This window comes from Scyliorhinus torazame, chromosome 8 (assembly GCF_047496885.1).
Source record: "Scyliorhinus torazame isolate Kashiwa2021f chromosome 8, sScyTor2.1, whole genome shotgun sequence".
Lineage (NCBI taxonomy): Eukaryota > Metazoa > Chordata > Chondrichthyes > Carcharhiniformes > Scyliorhinidae > Scyliorhinus > Scyliorhinus torazame.
In genome coordinates, this window is record NC_092714.1 from 66,194,642 (window position 1) to 66,207,857 (window position 13,216).

Genomic DNA, 13,216 nt, shown 5'->3' on the forward strand with positions numbered 1-13,216 from the left:
CCCCCCCCCCTCCCTCCTCTCCCCCCCACCCCCTCCCTCCTCTCTCCCCCCACCCCCTCCCTCCTCTCTTCCCCCCACCCCCTCCTCCTCTCTCTCCCCCCCACCCCCTCCCTCCTCTCCCCCCCACCCCCTCCCTCCTCTCTCCCCCCCACCCCCTCCCTCCTCTCTCCCCCCCACCCCCTCCCTCCTCTCTCCCCCCACCCCCTCCCTCCTCTCTCCCCCCACCCCCTCCCTCCTCTCACCCCCACCCCTCCCCTCTCTCCCCCCACCCCCTCCCTCACTCTCCCCCACCCCTCCCTCCTCTCTCCCTCCCCCCCCTCCTCTCTCTCTCCCCCCACCCCCTCCCTCCTCTCCCCCCCACCCCCTCCCTTCTCTCTCCTCCCCTCCTCCTCTCCCCCCACCCCCTCCCCTCTCTCCTCCCCTCCCTCCTCTCTCCCCCCCACCCCCTCCCTCCACCCACTCCCTCCCCCACCCCCTCCCTCCTCTCTTCCCCCCCACCCCCTCCCTCCTCTCTCCCCCCACCCCCTCCCTCCTCTCCTCTCTCCCCCCACCCCCTCCCTCCTCTCTCCCCCCCACCCCCTCCCTCCTCTCTCCCCCCACCCCCTCCCTCCTCTCTCCCCCCACCCCCTCCCTCCTCTCTCCCCCCCACCCCCTCCCTCCACCCACTCCCTCCCCCCCACCCCCTCCCTCCTCTCTTCCCCCCCACCCCCTCCTCCTCTCTCCCCCCCACCCCCTCCCTCCTCTCTCCCCCCCACCCCCTCCCTCCTCTCTCTCCCCCTCCCTTCTCTCTTCCCCCCCCACCCCCTCCCTTCTCTCTTCCCCCCCCCACCCCCTCCCTTCTCTCTTCCCCCCCCACCCCCTCCCTTCTCTCTTCCCCACCCCCTCCCTTCTCTCTTCCCCACCCACCCCCTCCCTTCTCTCTCCCCCCACCCACCCCCTCCCTTCTCTCTCTCCCCCCACCCACCCCCTCCCTTCTCTCTCCCCCCCACCCACCCCCTCCCTTCTCTCTCCCCCCCACCCACCCCCTCCCTTCTCTCTCCCCCCCACCCACCCCCTCCCTTCTCTCTCCCCCCCCACCCCCTCCCTTCTCTCTCCCCCCCACCCCCTCCCTTCTCTCTCCCCCCCCACCCCCTCCCTTCTCCCCCCCCACCCCCTCCCTTCTCCCCCCCACCCCCTCCCTTCTCTCCCCCCCACCCCCTCCCTTCTCTCCCCCCCACCCCCTCCCTTCTCCCCCCCACCACCCTCCCTTCTCCCCCCCACCCCCTCCCTTCTCCCCCCCCACCCCCTCCCTTCTCTCCCCCCCACCCCCTCCCTTCTCTCCCCCCCAACCCCTCCCTTCTCTCTCCCCCCCCAACCCCTCCCTTCTCTCCCCCCACACCCCCTCCCATCTCTCCCCCCACACCCCCATCTCTCCCCCACACCCCCATCTCTCCCCCACACCCCCATCTCTCCCCCCACACCCCCATCTCTCCCCCCACACCCCCCATCTCTCCCCCCACACACCCCCATCTCTCCCCCACACACCCCCATCTCTCCCCCACACACCCCCATCTCTCCCCCCACACACCCCCATCTCTCCCCCCACACACCCCCATCTCTCCCCCACACACCCCCATCTCTCCCCCCACACACCCCCATCTCTCCCCCCACACACCCCCATCTCTCCCCCCACACACCCCCATCTCTCCCCCCACACACCCCCATCTCTCCCCCCACACACCCCCATCTCTCCCCCCACACACCCCCATCTCTCCCCCCACACACCCCCATCTCTCCCCCCACACACCCCCATCTCTCCCCCCACACACCCCATCTCTCCCCCCACACACCCCCATCTCTCCCCCCACACACCCCATCTCTCCCCCACACACACCCCATCTCTCCCCCCCACACACCATCTCTCCCCCCACACACCCCCATCTCTCCCCCCCACACCCCCATCTCTCCACATGCTCCCTTTATTGCCCCCCTCTCTCCCCCACATCCTTTTAAGACTAAGGCAGACCAGCAGCACGGTTCAATTCCCGTACCAGCCTCCCCGAACAGGCGCCGGAATGTGGCAACTAGGGGCTTTTCACAGTAACTTCATTTGAAGCCTACTTGTGACATTAAGCGATTTTCATTTAATTGCTCCCCCCACGTCCCCATCTCTCCCCCACGTCCCCTTAATCGCCCCCCTCTCTCCCCCCATGTCTCCTTTATCGCCCCCCATTGGGCTGGTTTAGCACAGGACTAAATCGCTGGCTTTGTAAGCAGACCAAGGCATGCCAGCAGCACGGTTCAATTCCCGTACCAGCCTCCCCGAACAGGTGCTGGAATGTGGCGACTCGGGGCTTTTCACAGTAACTTCATTTGAAGCCTACTTGTGACAATAAGTGATTTTCTTTTCATTTCATCGCTCCCCCCCCGTCCCCTTTATCGCCCCCATCTCTCCCCCCACATCCCCTTTATCGCCCCATCTCTCCCCCACGGTCACCTTTATCGCCCCCCTCTCCCCACACGTCCCCTTTCGCGCCACCTTCTCTCCCCCCTCCATGTTCCCTTGCTCGCTCCTTCTCTCCCCTCCATCTCCTTTCTCGCCCCCTTCTCTCCCCATCCCCTTTCTCCCATCCCCACACACATTCCCCTCCCCTTCTCCCCCACCCCCTCCCCTTCCCCCTCCCCTTCCCCCACCCCCTCCCCTTCCCCCACCCCTTCTCCCACCCCCTCCCCCACACTCCCTCCTCTTCTCAGTACCTCTTTCACCCCTTCCCTGCCCAATTGCCTCCCTCTCATTCTACCTCTCCCTACCAACCCCCCCCCCCCATCCTCTTTGAGGGAGAGAAGAGAGAGTTCAAAACTAATATTTTAAACTTGAGTCAAGGCAATTATGAGGGGTCTGAAAGCACAACTAGCTAAATTGAACTGGCAAATTAGGTTCAATAGAGATGCAGTGGCAGAAGTTTGAAAGGATGTTTCAGAATACACAAATTAGATACACTCCAAAGAGAAAGATCAATTCCAAATGGAGGACTCACCATCTGTGGTCAACTGAAAAAAATATATAGACGGGTTTCTCCATTCTGCCGCACCAGATTGGTACAGCGCACCATCAAGATTCTCCATCTCGATGGCTGGCTAATGGGGTTTCCCATTGTGGGGTAGCCCCACATCGTCCGGGAAACCCCCAGGCTGCCGGGACAATGGAGAATCCCGACGGTGGAGAATTCAGCCCATAGTTGCACAAAGGTGGGTCACATCAGGTCAAATGTTCTCCCCTTGTCTGCCCTCCGGATGCTCCAGTTTCCTCCCACATCCAAAGGTGTGCAGGTTATGTGGATTGGCCATGTTAAATTGCCTCTTAAGTGTCCAAAAAGGTTAGGTGGGGTTACTGGGACATGATGGGGAAGTGGGCCTAGAGAGGGCGCTCATCCATAGGATCGGTGCAGACCCGATGGGCCAAATGGCCTTCTTCTGCACCGTGGGGCTCTATGATTTTCTCACCATCTTCCCTCCCCCTCTCCCTATCCCCTCCTCCAGACAGAAGTGATGTTTATTCTACTATTAACGCCTACTCGGGACCAATGCTTTGTTTCTTTACTGTAACTATACAAGTACCCCTTTGTTCCACCTGACCCTCTGCCCTTTTTCAATAACATAAAACAAAACACATGTCTACCTCTCTTCTTAGCTGAAGAGTCATATTGGACATAAAATAATAAATGTTTCTTTCTCCACAGGTGCTGCCAGATCTCCTGGGTTTTTCCAGTACTCTGCTTTTATTAAGATCTCCAACATCTGCAGTATTTTGTCATTATAACCACTTTCTTCTATTCCTTTCATTATTTTATGAATCTTAATCAACATTACTTACAGTCTGACATGCACAGTAACCCCAGTCACTTTAGTTTACCCTATATTATATCTTCAATGTGGAGTTTTTCTTTATTCTTTCAAATGCAACTATAATGTTTTGTAGGCAGTAAATAAAAATAACTGAATCATAAATCTATTATATTTGAATAATAGCATCTGTAGAATTCAGAAAATGTCCTCAGATACTTAATAAATAGTAATTTAAATAAATGCTTGCTGAGTGAAGAGGGAGGGAATTAAATGGTAAAAGCAAGTTACTGCAGAAGCTGGATTCGGAATCAAAAACAGAAAATGCTGGAAAATCTCTGCAGATTTTACAACCAGAACAGCGCAAATTATTTTTCTGTGTATTTTTGATCGAAGAATAAATATTGGCCAGGACACGAGCGATAATTGTCGTGCTCTTCTTGGAAATAGTGCCATAGGATCTTTTACATCCAGGTGGAATTTCGGTTTAATAAAGGAAGAGAGGGAGATGGTTATATTCAGAAAAGGAATTCCAGTAATCATAGTGGGGGAAGGCTATACCAAATGAGGGGGCAATAGGAACAAGGGGCACACAGAATGTTAGACAGAAAGAATGCAGTTTATGGTACAAAGTAAATTGCAGAAATATGATGGCGCAAGACTGTAGAATAATTCACAGGTGAAGATAAGGGCATGACATTTGGGAGATAGGAAACCATTGCATCAGTGATTATGGAATGGGCATGGAATCATGGAATCCCTGGTGCAAGAGGCGATTCGGCCCATCACATCTGCATTGGCACCCTACTTAAGCCATATGGGACAGAGTGAGTCATGTAGCAGAATTTTAATAAGTTGGAGTTTATGGCGTAGGTTGTTCATACTTTGAGGTGAAGATGACCATGTCCATCATCTGGAGTGTTTGGTCGGGCTATAGTGGGTACATAGGTGACTGTGATGGGCGATCTGCACCTAAAGGTTCTGCTGCAGACAGACAGCATACTGCAGGAAATTTGGGCTCATTGCAGGCTTTGGATTCCTCTCCTTGGGAAAATTTTTCAGGGCCTGTTCGCCGTGGGTGCAAATCCCGTTTTGACCACTGACTCTCGCGAGAGGGCCATATGAGATCTCACTTTGAGATTTTCACCCATCCCCTGCCAGACAAACCTTGATTACCATCAATTTTGATGCATTTTACTATTCAAAAATGGCTTAACGCCATTGCTTCCAAGGTCACCATATTCCCACCCGCCAGCATGATGTAGAGTTGGCGGGAATCATGGCAGGTTTCCAAAAATGGAAACCATTTGTGTGGCCATTATCATAGAATTTACAGTGCAGAAGGAGGCCATTCGGCCCATCGAGTCTGCACCGGCTCTTGGAAAGAGCACCCTACTCAAGGTCAACACCTCCACCCTATCCCCATAACCCAGTAACCTCACCCAACACCAAGGGCAATTTTGGACACTAAGGGCAATTTTATCATGGCCAATCCACCTAACCTGCACATCTTTGGACTGTGGGAGGAAACCGGAGCACCCGGAGGAAACCCACGCACACACGGGGAGGATGTGCAGACTCCGCACAGACAGTGACCCAAGCCGGAATCGAACCTGGGACCCTGGAGCTGTGAAGCAATTGTGCTATCCACAATGCTACCGTGCTGCCATGCCAAGGGCAGGTCCTCTCGGGAATCCCATTGGGTGGGGGTGGTCCTTGAACTGCACTTAGAGATCGGGCACCCTTTATATAAAAAAAAACCGTACCCATGTTGAGCCTGGCTTGCTGATTCTGAGGCCTCACCTCACCAGAGTGATGGTGCAAAACACACTCCCTACCTTTTTTTGGACAAAGTGTCAGAAGATTTTAAGTGAAAACTTGGTTGTGTTTCTGGGGAGAAACATGCCGGTTTTCAGTCAGAACCTGACACTGCCATTTCTTAGGAAAATTCTGCCCTGATGTTTTTAAGCATTTGCTTTTGAAGGAGGTTGCACGTTTTAAAAAAAAAATTTGGTTGTGCCAAGAACTCTAACACTGTTCGAGCTTCTCCCAAAATTCAGGGTTGAATTAAAAAGCAAAACAAAGCATGCTTTGACCACCATGATAGTAGGTTCGCAAGCAAGTATTAGACATTCCGACTGTGTAGCCACCCCACCTCAGCTGTGACTATCTCACTATATTGTGAGTGCTGGGCATGCTAGCTCAGACGAGCACCTCAGTGTCCTGCCATCTGAACTTCTGAAGCTCCAAAGACAGTTCAGGTGAAAATGGTTGAAGGTTTTGGTGTGACACTGGTGCACAGTCTTGCATATGTAGAGAAGAGTCAGCAGGATTATTATTCTATGGAATTTGTTTGCTGGGCAAACTTACTTCTCTTTGTTCAAAGTCAGCTGAAAGTACACTTGCTTTGGCAATCCTTGCATGTGTTTCATCATTGATATCGACAGCTGAAGAGGGTGTGTTGCTGAAATAAGGGAACTTGCCTGCTGCTGACAGGATGATCGGATTATGGATTAAAACCTTGCATTTGAGATAGGGCTTTCATGGAGCTGGCTGGTGCATTACTTTGTGTGCGTTTATCATAAGGTTGAAGTTGTCACATGCATTGAAGAACAACTCCAAGCTACATTTAGATGTCCAACTCTGAATTAGTATTTAGTGTACAGTCATCGCAAACAGGAAATTGGCAAAGTATGTCCTTGGAGACCTTGGTCTTCACCTGGATTTGTCTCAGGATTGGGCAGCTTCCAATCCATTCAATATTTGATTTTGATGCCAGATTCATCACCATGGAAGTTATTGGAGAGCATGGTGGAGAAGGCAAGTTGAAGAGCGTTGGCACTTGCACACAGATTTGCTTAACTCCATTAATAACCTGGTTGAAGTCATACCTGGCACAAAGGAAGATGGTTGTGGTGATTGGAAGTCAATCATCTCAACTCCAGGACATCACTGCTGGAGTTCCTCAAGGTAGTGTCCTAGGCCCAACCATCTTAATCTGCTCCCTTCCATCACAAGGTCAGAAATGGGGATGTTTGCAGATAACTGCACAACGTTCAGCACCATTCACGACTTGGATAATGAAGCAGTCCATATCCAAATGCAGCAAGGCCTGCTTAATATCCAGGCTTGGACTGACAAGTGACAAGTTGCATTCACGCCACAGACGTGCAAGGCAATAACGATATCTTACAAGAGAGGATCTAACCACCACCCCTTGTTATTCAATGGTATTACCATCGCTGAATCCCCCACAATCAACATCCTGGGGGTTACCATTGATCAGAAACTGAACTGGACTAGCCACATTAACACGGTGGTCAAAGGCCAGGTAGGTATCCTATGGTGAGTAGTTCACCTCCTTGACCCTCCAAAGCCTGTTCACCTCTACAAGACAAGTCAGGAGTATGATGGAATACTCTCCACTTGCCTGAATGAGTGCAGCTCCAACAACACAAGAAGCTCAACACCATCCTGGACAAAGCAGTCCGCTTGATTGCTCCCCCTTCCAAAAAACATTCAAACTCCCCACCACTGACGAACAGTGGCAGCAGTGTGTACCATCTACAAGGTGCACTGCAGTAACTCACCAAGGTTCCTTGGACAACACCTTCCAACCCTCCGACCACTACGATCTAGAAGAACAAGAGCAGGAGATACCTGGGAACTCCACCACCTGGAGGTTCCCCTCCAAGTCACTCACCACCCTGACTTGGAAATATATTGTTGTTCCTTCACTGTCACTGGGCAACATCCTGGAACTCCCTCCCACTTAGCACAGTAGGTGTACCTACACCTCGAGGACTGCAGCAGTTCAAGAAGGCAATTCACCACCACCTTCTGAAGGGCAACTAGGGATGGGCAATAAATGCTGGCTTAACCACTGACACCAACATCCCGTAAATGACAAAAAAAGAATGGGTCAGCAGACTAACCATCGTAATATTATTGTCACAAGTAGGCTTACATTAACACTGCAATGAAGTTACTGTGAAAAGCTCCTAGTGGCCACATTCCGGTGCCTGTTTGGGTACACTGAGGGAGAATTCAGAATGTCCAAATTGCCAGGACATGCACAAGTTTGCCACCATGGAATTGTTGAAGCACCGTGATGGATTGTAGCTGAATTTCTCCATTACCTTCCAAAGGCCCTCACAGCTGAAAATGTCGAAGGCCTTGGTCAGGTTAATAAACATGGTGTAGTGGCCCATATTCTGTTCTTGGCATTAGTTCTAGAGCTCTCTCTCTGCAAAAACCATATCAGTGGTTCCTGTATCTTCTCTGAAAGCTCTGGCAGTAGATCCTGGTTGGGGGTGGCACAGTGGCTAGCACTGCTGCCTCAGTGCCAGGGACCTGGGTTCAATTCCAACCTCGGGTGACTGTCTGTGTGAAGTTTGCACTTTCTCCCAGTGTCTGCGTGGGTTTCCTCCCACAGTCCAAAGATGTGGTTAGGTGGATTGGCCATGCTAAATTGTCCCCAAGGGTGGGGTTACAGGGCAGGGGATCTTTTGAAGTGTTGGTGCAGATCAGTGGAGACATCTTTGAACTCTTGTGGGATGCTTCCTTGCTCCCACATAGACTGAAGGAGTTCTGTGACCTTCTTACCTCATACTAGAGAGATAAAGCGTGGTCCTGAAAAAGGCAGTTTGTTGCTAACTTTTGGTTGGTTCAATTGGCTCTGTTTTATAACCTTTGCTCTCGAGTCGCCAGGTATCTTTATGATACCGCCACGAGGTTCAAGTCCAAGTAATAATCAATAACTCAATACACCGATTAGTAAGATTCAAATCAAAGCACATTTATTATACACAGTAATCGCTACTCATGCACAAATTCTACGTCTAAGCTACCTCTACAACTAACAGGCCTATACTTAACTTTGGACTCACCCGCCAGGTCAGGGGAACAAATAGCCTTTCGTTCGGGTTCTGAGTCTGCGGGATTCGAAGTTGGTATGGATTGGTAGCTAGGAGCGCCTATCTCGTAGTGAGCGTTGAACATAGAACATAGAAAATACAGCACAGAAAAGGCCCTTCGGCCCACGATGTTGTGCCGAACCTTTGTCCTAGATTATCATTGAATTTACAGTGCAGAAGGAGGCCATTCGGCCCTTTGAGTCTGCACCAGCTCTTGGAAAGAGCACCCTACCCAAACTCAACACCTCCACCCAACACCAAGGGCAATTTTTGGACATTAAGGGCAATTTATCATTGGCCAATTCACCTAACCTGCACATCTTTGGACTTTGACTTAAGACTTACTGGATCTCTCGGTGGCAGTTGAACCGGTCACGGTCAAGGTTGGTTCGCGTTGCTGGGTGACCCGGTCAAGAAGAGCGATTTGAACTTGAGGCTTAACTTTTATAGTCCCCAGGGGCTTCCCGCCTTTTGGGGCGGACCCTGTACCTGCTTCTAGGTGATTGGACTTCGTTCCAATCGCTTGGTTCGATTTCTCCAATACTGAAGCGGTTCCCTGATCGATGGGCGGTCTTGAGGTGTCCGTCTTGAGGTGTCCGTTAACCTCTTTTGTGTTGGCTCCTGCTGGCGCCGGGGAGTCTGGCTTAGCTTTGTTTGTCCCAAATGTTGCGATTGTTCCTGGGGATCGCGCATTAGTATGCAGATGGCTGCTACATTATTATGCAGATGGCTGCTGGTATCGAGCTGTCTGGGCTTTTGCAGAGTTTAATACACAGCAAACCTGCACCTGCTGGTTTCTGCCTGTGTTGGCTGAATTTCCCTTCAGCCTTTGCTGTTCTCCATTTTAAGTCGGGAGTTGGCCAACTTAGGTGGCTACAAGTTCAAAGGGGCTGCTGAGTTTCACCCGTTTCCTTCCAGTGACAAATGGCCCTTATAGCCTGAGCCACCCGTGTACAGATTCATGGCTACAGCTCAGTGCTGACTACATAGAACATAGAACATAGAACAATACAGCGCAGTACAGGCCCTTCGGCCCACGATGTTGCACCGAAACAAAAGCCATCTAACCTACACTATGCCATTATCATCCATATGTTTATCCAATAAACTTTTAAATGCCCTCAATGTTGGCGAGTTCACTACTGTAGCAGGTAGGGCATTCCACGGCCTCACTACTCTTTGCGTAAAGAACCTACCTCTGACCTCTGTCCTATATCTATTACCCCTCAGTTTAAAGTTATGTCCCCTCGTGCCAGCCATATCCATCCGCGGGAGAAGGCTCTCACTGTCCACCCTATCCAACCCCCTGATCATTTTGTATGCCTCTATTAAGTCTCCTCTTAACCTTCTTCTCTCCAACGAAAACAACCTCAAGTCCATCAGCCTTTCCTCATAAGATTTTCCCTCCATACCAGGCAACATCCTGGTAAATCTCCTCTGCACCCGCTCCAAAGCCTCCACGTCCTTCCTATAATGCGGTGACCAGAACTGTACGCAATACTCCAAATGCGGCCGTACCAGAGTTCTGTACAGCTGCAACATGACCTCCCGACTCCGGAACTCAATCCCTCTACCAATAAAGGCCAACACTCCATAGGCCTTCTTCACAACCCTATCAACCTGGGTGGCAACTTTCAGGGACCTATGTACATGGACACCTAGATCCCTCTGCTCATCCACACTTTCAAGAACTTTACCATTAGCCAAATATTCCGCATTCCTGTTATTCCTTCCAAAGTGAATCACCTCACATTTCTCTACATTAAACTCCATTTGCCACCTCTCAGCCCAGCTCTGCAGCTTATCTATATCCCTCTGTAACCTGCTACATCCTTCCACACTATCGACAACACCACCGACTTTAGTATCGTCTGCAAATTTACTCACCCACCCTTCTGCGCCTTCCTCTAGGTCATTGATAAAAATGACAAACAGCAACGGCCCCAGAACAGATCCTTGTGGTACTCCACTTGTGACTGTACTCCATTCTGAACATTTCCCATCAACCACCACCCTCTGTCTTCTTTCAGCTAGCCAATTTCTGATCCACATCTCTAAATCACCCTCAATCCCCAGCCTCCGTATTTTTTGCAATAGCCTACCGTGGGGAACCTTATCAAACGCTTTGCTGAAATCCATATACACCACATCAACTGCTCTACCCTTGTCTACCTGTTCAGTCACCTACATCATTCACCCATTACCACAGGATAGATGACGAACATGACTTGTACATGAATTTGTTTATAGTGAAGGAGAGCTGCTCATCATCAACGTCACTCTCTGGCGGTCCTGATTTATCTTGGTCCAGTGGCAAGATGTGTCTGGATGGCTGTTGATAATTCCAGATGCAGAGGATGACCAGGATGTCTTCTATTTCTCATCATGCTCTCAGCATTCCATGGCAGAGTGCTAAACCGCCTTCAAGAGAGTGTTGGACCTGGAATAGTCTCACCCACCCAGACCACGGAAATCAGTCTTCGCATGCTGAGATAGTCAATCCCACTGTTGCCAAGGGTAGGAGACCTGGCAGCTACCCCACACATGATCTGGCCCACTGGTTTGTGGCCACTGCTCCATGCTAACAGTTACTTGGAGCTGCAGCTCTATGATGCATAGAGGATGAATATAAGAAATGAGGCCTTATAGCTCCACCATTCAGTATGTTCTTGGATCATCCGCTGCCTCAACTTCATTTTTCTGCCCTTTCTTCATATCCCGTTTCACAATGATGGTATGGAGAGTACAAGTATATTTTAATCTACGATTTTAAAAATGGAGCTATAAGGGTAGCATTGGGACAGGTGAGGTACGAGGTCAGCAGCAGTGTTGCTAGGGTGGAAGTAAATAATGGTATTTGTAATGAATAAGGTATAGAATTGAAAGCTCAGCTCAAGGTCAAACAGAATACCAAGGTTGGGAATGATCTGATTCAGCTTGACAGATTGGCTGGCTGGGGGGGCAGGGGGAAGAGATGGAATCAAATCAATGGTAATTCTGGGACTAGCATAATGCTTCTGGCTACTATTTGATCTATAACTCACAAACCTTTAGCATATCTGATATTTGTATTCAATTTCAGGTGTCGAGCATTGCTTCAAAGAATCAAAATGTGGTAGCAATAGTAAATTGTCTGCAGATCTACTTAATCTGATTTGTCAGTGGATATCATTAAAAAGAACTTAAGAAACGTGAATTACATCTACCAGCAAACAATAACGTACCAGGTTTAATTTTCCTTAAACCCGAACCCTTATGATCCTTTTGTGGTGCTTTATTTCATAGTGTGGAGATGCCGTTGTTGGACTGGGGTGGGCACAGCAAGATGTCTTACAACACCAGGTTAAAGTCCAACAGGTTGGTTTGGAATCACTAGTTGTCAGAGCGCAGCTCCTTCCTTAGGTGAGGCACCTGAGGAAGGAGCTGTGCTCCGAAAGCCAGTGATTCCAAACAAACTTGGTGTTATAAGACTTCTTTTTGATAGTGGGTGTTGACCACAAGAATAAAATTGCACATACATTTCCTAATACATTTTCCAGGCAGTTAGGCTAAAGGGCTAATTGGCATGGAAAACACAAATAATTACATCCTGGTGGACATATGTTTAATGGTTCTAACCAAAGAAGGACATACTCAAAGTACTCAAATGTCTGCACTGACATTCTTTCTGCAATGGGTCCACCAAAAATGAACTGGTCAATCATCTGGTTTTTTTTTTTTGGGGGGGGGGGGGGGGGACTTTGCTATGCACAAATGTAATGCCACATTTGCTTACCCAATAGTGAATGCATACCAAAAGTAATTCAGCGATTATTAAGTGCTTTGAGATCTCCTGAGGACATGACACAATACCATGCAAGTGTAAGCACTTGCTTTCTTAGCTACTGAGCTTCTAGTGATTTCATCTTGATGCAATGTTGTTAACCAGGGCTGTTTTGTATCATCAGCCTAGAATTTCTGCTTTTAATCTCTTCATTTAGATCATTTGTTGTGGATTGTAGGAAGTGGAGATCTAAGGATTTATTCCAGACTGAAAAAAAGTGTGACCAGCCACAAGTTATAAGCACACTCACGTAAAGGTATGTGATCGATCAAATGTATATGTAAGCAGCCGTCTTTCAAAAAGGACATTAAACTGAAGCCCATCTGCTTTCTCGGGAGGGTGGGGAAAGAGTAAACGATCACATGGCACTATTTGGAGAAGGGCAGGATTGCTGTCTGAATTTCCTGGCCAACATTCACCTCTCAACTGCTGAAACTGAATCCCTGCACGGGACTGGCCACACAAATGATTGCAGTTATTGGATCATCCACTATGTGCAGTTGCACAATGCTACATTATGAAACTGTTACAAGGGAATTACACTGCTTCTGGGACAGCATGCTTACTGGAGCCCAGCAAACTAGTAACAGTAAGGGCAACCCACTAAAAATGGGTCCTCTTGAATGCCAGTCTTAAATCCAGTAGTTTAATTTGG

The 13,216-nt window shown here is 49.9% G+C and overlaps 1 protein-coding gene across 6 annotated transcripts in view; it reads left to right on the forward strand.

The window, feature by feature from the left end:
• Positions 1–13,216, forward strand: part of tent5c (terminal nucleotidyltransferase 5C) — a 248,164-nt gene that overhangs the window by 3,623 nt on the left and 231,325 nt on the right. For 4 of the 6 annotated variants that reach the window (XR_011948663.1, XR_011948662.1, XR_011948664.1 and 1 more), the window contains exon 2: positions 12,719–12,817. The exons of 1 other annotated variant lie outside the window; for it this stretch is intronic. The gene's annotated coding sequence lies outside the window, so the exon portion shown is untranslated. The remainder of the gene's footprint in view (positions 1–12,718; positions 12,818–13,216) is intronic. One more of the 6 variants, XM_072513772.1, reaches the window with a different exon arrangement.